Raw genomic sequence first — 7747 nt, forward strand, 5'->3', positions numbered from 1 at the left:
CATATGGCCATATGTTCATGTTGTTTCCTAGTGATCCGTGCCTCTTTTGAGGATGATCAGTAAGGATGTTTTGTTAATCTTGTAGTGCTCTATCCATCCATGTCTTTGTTTGCAATTATGGAGCACCCTAGCTTGAGTCAATCAATCTCTACTTTTGCTACTTCGTGAATCTGGGCAGATTGTCTACTTGTTAGCGATTTTGCCGATGATGTTGTGGTTGATCCGTGCATGCTATGTTATTGTTCTTGCCATGTATAGTTTGCATTTTGTGTATTCTTGATGAATGTATGCTTAGTTTGTCATGACTTGCTCCGTAGTGAGTGCATCGAGCTTGTAAACATGCTTACTTGATATCTGTTTCAGCATGCTCCAGTTTTCACTAAGTTTGAGAACTGATTATGTTTTTGCCATGTTCACATGCTTGCAATTGTATTTTCTGATCCATTTTGGCTCAAGGGCACTAAGGGACTTTTGTTAAGCTCTTTGAGTAGCTCCATGCCATGCTTTACTTTGCCATGTTCAGGTCCTGTAGCATATAGTTTTGTTGCTCCGAAGAGTGCTATCTGATCTGAAATTCCAGACAAGTGTTAATTTCACTAAGTCTGAAATCTGTTTGTCATATGCATTTTTGCCATGCTTGTTTGAACCTGTTAATAAATGAATTGGTCGTAGCTCAGTGCTAGACTTTTGTTAAGCATCATGAATGCATCCCTTCCATGTATTTTGTTGTCTTGTTTAGGTGATGTAGCATGTTCATCCAGTTGCATTTAGATGGCTACTTGCTGTAAATCGCAGAACGTGATCATATTTGAATCGCTTGCCATTTCCAAACCGTAACTCTAATTCCGGCGTTCTTTGTATCGTTTTCAAGCGATTTCATCTCATCTTTCCAGTGGCACACTTGGATTTCCAAGTTGATGCCAGGTTCATGCATTCCTTGTCACATCTTGCATATGCATCCCGCATCGCATCCCGCATAGCATACCATCTTTGCATCATATTGTTTGAGCTTGCACGTGGTTGATTGTGTTCCGTTTGCTTGTTTGTCTTGTTTGGGTAGAGCCGGGAGACGAGTTCGCTAACGAGGAGCCCGTTGAGTTTGCTTCGAGGATCCAGTCAACTCTGACAACTTTGCAGGCAAGATGATCATACCCTCGAAATCACTACTATCTTTGCTTTGCTAGATGCTCGCTCTTTTGCTATGCCAATGCTACGATGCCTACCACTTGCTTTCAAGCCTCCCAAATTGCCATGTCAAACCTCTAACCCACCATGTCCTAGCAAACCGTTGATTGGCTATGTTACCGCTTTGCTCAGCCCCTCTTATAGCGTTGCTAGTTGCAGGTGAAGATTGGAGACCGTTCCTTGTTGGAACATTTATTTACTTGTTGGGATATCATTATATTGCTTGTTATCTTAATGCATCTATATACTTGGTAAAGGGTGGAAGGCTCGGCCTCTCGCCTAGTGTTTTGTTCCACTCTTGCCGCCCTAGTTTCCGTCATATCGGTGTTATGTTCCCGGATTTTGCGTTCCTTACGCGGTTGGGTTATAATGGGAACCCCTTGATAGTTCGCCTTGATTAAAGCTTTTCCAGCAATGCCCAACCTTGGTATTACCATTTGCCACCTAGCCTATTTTCCCTTGGGTTTCCGGAGCCCGAGGGTCATCTTATTTTAGCCCCCCCCCCCGGGCCAGTGCTCCTCTGAGTGTTGGTCCGAACTAGAGTCCTGTGCAGCGCCCCCTCGGGGAAACTCGAGGTTTGGTTTTAGTTGTATGGAGAGCTCATCTGAGTGTGCCCTGAGAACGAGATATGTGCAGCTCCTATCGGGATTTGTCGGCACATTCGGGCGGTGTTGCTGGATTTGTTTTAACCTGTCGAAGTGTCTTGAAGAACCGAGATACCGAGTCTGATCGGAACGTCTCGGGAGGAGGTCTATTCCTTCGTTGACCGTGAGAGCTTGTCATGGGCTAAGTTGGGACTCCCCTGCAGGGATTTGAACTTTCGAAAGCCGTGCCCGCGGTTATGGGCAGATGGGAATTTGTTAATGTCCGGTTGTAGATAACTTGAACCTTAACTTAATTAAAATGAATCAACAGTGTGAGTTACCGTGATGGCCTCTTCTCGGCGGAGTCCGGGAAGTGGACACGGTGTTGGAGTAATGCTTGCGCAGGTTTGCCCTCTAGTTCTCGTTCGCGCTTTGCCTCCTCTTCTCGCTCTCTTTTGCGAATAGGATAGCCACCATATATGCTAGTCGCTTGCTGCAGCTCCACATATTTACCTTGCCTTACCTATTAAGCTTAAATAGTCTTGATCGCGAGGGTGCGAGATTGCTGAGTCCCTATGGCTCACAGATTACTATTACACCAGATGCAGGGCCTGATGATTCCGCTCTAGGTGACGCGCTTGAGCTCAAGTGGGAGTTTGACAAGGACTCTCAATGATACTATGTTTCCTTTCCTGACGATCAGTAGTGGTGCCCAGTTGGGGGTGATCGGGACCGTGTCGCATGTTGGGTTATCTTTTATTTTGGCGCCATAGTCGGGCCATGAGTGTTTGGTTGATGTAATGTTATTTATGTACTTGATTGACGTGGCGAGTGTAAGCCAACTATGTTATCTCCCTTTTTATTATCTATATTACATGGGATGTTGTGAAGATTGCCTGACTTGCGACATATGCCTTCAATGCGATTATGCCTCTAAGTCGTGCCTCGACACGTGGGAGATATAGTCGCATCGAGGGTGTTATAAGCTCCCCGGCACAGAGGCAGAGGTTGAGCGAAGTGTGTGGTGTGTGGGAGGGGGGCAAGGTTGTGTTTGAGGAAATACTGCGACAACATAAAATTTTACTAGGCGGGAGTAACAAGGCGGGACTATTGAAAATTTGGATCAAGGGCGAGCAGATATTTTTGAGATTGCGAGGGATTCAGAGGCGGGAGTAAAATGCCGGGGCTACTGAAAATTTGAATCAAGGGACTAAAGCAGAGCGAGAGTATCAGACATCACACACGGTCCGCACATACTAATCGTGTGCTATCAGACATGAAAACCTTCTAGGCGGTAGATATTTTCAAGATTACGAGGTAGTAATACTGTGGAATGTAGCCGACACACCTTCTCGCGTAAGCCATAGGCATACTATACACCGACGGTGCTCTAGGATATTTTATACTGCATCTCACACGGTTGGTGATAATAAACCGTGTGGCATCTACTTGTTTTTTCCATCTTGATTTGAATTACATCTTGATAATAAACTACATCTCACACCAGGGCACTGTTGATTGCCGGCAAAACGTTGAGATACCTGCCTTTTAAATTCTGGTAAATCCAAAACTCGTCCGGTGCGCAGGTTCACCGGGGAAGGGTGCGAGCTGCTCAACGTAGGATTTGTGCATCTATTCAACGCAAACGGTTCAGTTAAGCAGTAAAGCGACAAAAAGTAAACCAAAAAATATACGTGCTGCCACATGCCCCGTGTGCCGTACGAGCAGGCATGAGTTGATGGGACGCATGCAAGCAGTCCACCGTGTAGGCATACCAGGAGGCGTGCGGGTAGATGTGCGTATTGACGGGGAGGCGTGCGAGTAGCTATGTGAAACAATGGTAGGAATGGCAGAAGTCCGCCGCACAGGCTCACCGGGAGGCGAGACAGCTTTTGACCGTAGCCTGCCTCGCTCCCATTGGTCCGTATTAATTGCGCGCCCGAGCCGCCGGCCATAATAGGCGGCCGCGCCCCGGTCCACAGTGGTCACCAACGTCTGTACTCTCGAGTTTATGACGATGCCGCCGAAGCGCACCATCGGAGGGAGTGGTGACGTCGGGGCTGGTGAAGCACCCGCGTAACGCGTGAAGCTGGCCACAGAGGTTTCTGTCGCCGCCACTGAGGTCTCGTGCAGGCATCAGCACGACCTTGACTTCATCCGGGCCGTCGTGCCCCCCCCCCCCAGCTGGAGCCGGAGGTCAACAACAACTCCGGCAATGACTGCGACCCCGACGAAAATCCGGTTAGTCATCTATATACCCATTTGTGTGGCAAACATATTATGTGTTTTCTCTGGTTAATCCCCCCCCCACACCCCACCCCTCTATAATTTTTTGGAATACAAATCCTATGGTTATGTTCTCTTAGTCCATGAAATCGGAGTAATTAAGATCCGTTAGACGCACGTAGTGTATTGATTGCTTGAATGTTATCCGTATAGAGTTAGTGATTAATTGTTTGTTCTGTACAAATGATTTTTGCTAATAATCCAACTAGGGATAGCTTGCGTGCTAATAATTCATGGCCAGATTTTGAGAATTATTTAGAATGTCCTACATATATGTTTGTGCCTTTTTTCTTCCTGATCTTGAGAATTGATTTCGAATGTCCTACATGTTATGCCATTTTTTATTTCAGATTGGCATGTACACAGATGAGGCTCCGGCCAGCGCCGCCGCCGTATGTAGATCTTGGACCCGGCTATGCGGCCAGAAGCGCAACCCTGGACCTGAGGAACCATTAGAACCTTCAGCATACCACATCAGTGATCTCCCGGACTACATCCTTGGGGAGATCATCTCCCTTCTCCCCACCAAGGATGGCTGCCGCACACAAGTCCTCGCATCTCTGTGGCGCACCGTGCCTCTTAATCTCGACTATCAGCAGCTATCTCTCGATGATGATTGTGAACTCCCCGGAGCCATCATCTCCTCCCACCAGGGCTCCGTTCAGCGCATCTGCATCTCGGCATGCTACCTGCTGGACATACCCTGCATGGTGGCTGCCTGCCTGACATCCCATCAATTTGATTAACTCCGGCAGCTTGAGTTCTACCATGACTATGTATGTAACATACCACGAACCGATGTATCTGTGCCCTCACCACCGATGTCCATCATGTGGTCTTCCTCCTCTCTCCACACCGCCACCTTTGCCCGGTGCCATCTAGCAAACAATCTGGTACAAATGCTTCGACTCCCACTGCTAAAAAAACTTGCACTTGTGGTGGTTGATCTGTCGGAGGACGCACTACACAACATCATCCACTCCAGCTGGCCTGCCCTGGAGCCCTTTCTGCTTGTTTTTGCAATGGAAATTCATATACATTGTCTCAAAAAAAGTCGCCCCACCTTGTAAGCATTGGAATTTGTTTTTTTGGACATGATCTCATCATCGAAGATGCCTCTTCACTTCAAAGGTTGCTCCTTGATTCTAGTATAGTACCTTCGCAAATAATTATAGTCTCGGCGCCTAAACTGGAGACCTTGGGTGCAATTCGTGATCCTTTTAGATGGTTCAAGATGGTGTTTGGCTCCACACCTATTGAGGTACTGTATATTATTCACATAAACTTTTGTAATCTGCCTTTTTCATTTGTGCGCATAAGTTAAGTATCATCTTGGAGTACAATTTTGGTACTAATATTATGTTCTATGCTCAATGCAGAGCTTGTCCATCCTATTAGTGGTGGTGGATTCTGTCAAGACCTTACATATCAGTATGTGGTGTTTTGATCTGAACATGATTATTGCCTTGCTGCAATGCTTTCCATGTGTGGAGAATTTGTATGTAAAGGTGATGATTTCGTGCACATTGAAAGCCCATATATAATGTACTATAATTATTTGCGAAGGTAACTGTTTGATGTAAAGGTAACTGTTTGTATGTAAAGGTGATGATTTCATGCACATTGAAAGCCCATATATAATTTGTATGTATAGGTGATGATTTCGTTCAGCTATCACTCTTTCAACATAATCTTTTTTAGACATTAACTGTTTTCAATCTTCATCTCTATTTAGGCACTAACACATGGAGAAAAAGGTATAACCAATCGATGGTTCAAGAAGCACTAGGATTTTCTCAGATCTCATGACATTCGTTTGAAGACAGTAACACTGGAAGGATATGCATCCAACAATGCAAACACTAGCTTTGTCACATTCTTCATGTTGAATGCGAGGGCACTATTCTTCGTGAGGATTAAATTTTTTGACAAGAAATTTGTTACGGCTGCAAGTGTTGAACAATATAAAAAGAACTTTCAGGTGGACCCAAGGGCTTCTAATCATGCTTGGCTTCTATTTACAACAGCTTGTCATCATGTACCAGTAGAATTTCTGGCCGGGGATCTTGATTTAATGGATCAGACCGATCCATTTGATTGTGACTGAAAAAAATGTTGGTTGAGTTAGATGTCATTGTCCTGTTCAATCCGGATATTGTCTAAACCTTATGAGTAATTAATCCTTGTGCTTTTGTATTGTTTGTAAGATGGGGTTAGATATTGTTTCCTTTTCAATTCGGTTTTGACCCATATTTTATTTTTTAATGGGCCAATGGCTTTCCATTTCTTTAATTAAGACATAAATATTATAAGCATTCACAACATAGGGAAAGGTCTTGTGTGTACTAGCCACATATGTAATTCGTTGTTCAATCTGTTTATGGAATCAAGTACTTATAAGTTGTAAGTACATATGTTGTTTTTCTGTGTGCAATGACGTCGCACACGGACTAAACAATGCAACCCGTCGGTGATGTTTTCATCAATTTCTAACAATTGTATACCACCAAGCATTTTCCCACAACACACACGTCTTATTAGCAACAATCGCCTGTGTTGTTATCGGTCTTCGCACATGTTTCTGATTACAGACCTATTTGCCACGTATCACACGCATCTTGTTAAGTTGAACCATTTCTGTTCTGTTGTCTCAACGCAAACAGTTCATCCGAGTGAACCGCATGCCATATATCGCACACACCTTGCTCTGGCTGGCCGTTTCTTTTGTGTTGCCTAATCACAAACAGTTCATCCGAGTGAACCGTATGCTGTACATCACACACACCTTCATCTAGCTGCTCGTTTCTTTTGTTCCTCCTCATCGCAAACAATTAATTGAACTGAACTGTATGCCCTACATCGCACACGCAACTAAAATTTGAACCATGTTTGATGCATCCTCCATCATAAACGATTTGCACCTTTTTTGACAGTTTTTTACACCACCATTTGCGATTATTGCATCACAGACAGTTTTGTCGAAGGGTCTCTGATCATAGTGTCACGTTAGTAGCATCCTGCAGTAGTGGTAGAAGTACTTCAGAGTTGATTTTGTCCTCGACGCCCAAAGTAGCAGGGGTAACAGTTGATTCCCACAGAACTCATTACTTGGGATTTCTACGTGGGGCAGCAATAGTCCGGCAAATCAGACTGCTACTTGTGGACGCAGTAGCAATCGGACCCGGCCACCGCTAACAGCTTCAGTTGACTGTCGTAGTAGTTTGGCTTCAGCTGAAAAAATCCCCTCTCAATCTTGGCGAGTTATGGTAGTTGCACCAACGTAACCCTAATTTCCTTGCGATCTTAAATCTTGAGCACACCAGTTTGACTATTCAGCATATCACAAGCTTCTCGATCCTTGAAGAGATCCCTCCAAGAACTCAACACCACCGTGCGTGTGCCCCACAGTGGGCGCCAACTGTCGTGGATTTGTCACGGTAGATGTCCTTAGTGCGAGGACTTAGTCGTGAGGCAAACACATCTATGTGGTAGCTTGAGAGGGGTTGAGTGGGACAAGAGACGCGAGGTTTTACCCAGGTTTGGCCCCTCACGGTGGAGGTAAAAGCCAACATCTTTTTTCATTGATATTGATGATGATGATCATGATTACAAGGGCGCTCTATCTTGAGAGCTATAGACTTGTCTGTCTAACCCTAACTTGTCCAACTCGTGAAACTTGTCCCTCTTGGGGT

This window comes from Triticum aestivum, chromosome 2A (genome assembly GCF_018294505.1).
Source record: "Triticum aestivum cultivar Chinese Spring chromosome 2A, IWGSC CS RefSeq v2.1, whole genome shotgun sequence".
NCBI lineage: Eukaryota > Viridiplantae > Streptophyta > Magnoliopsida > Poales > Poaceae > Triticum > Triticum aestivum.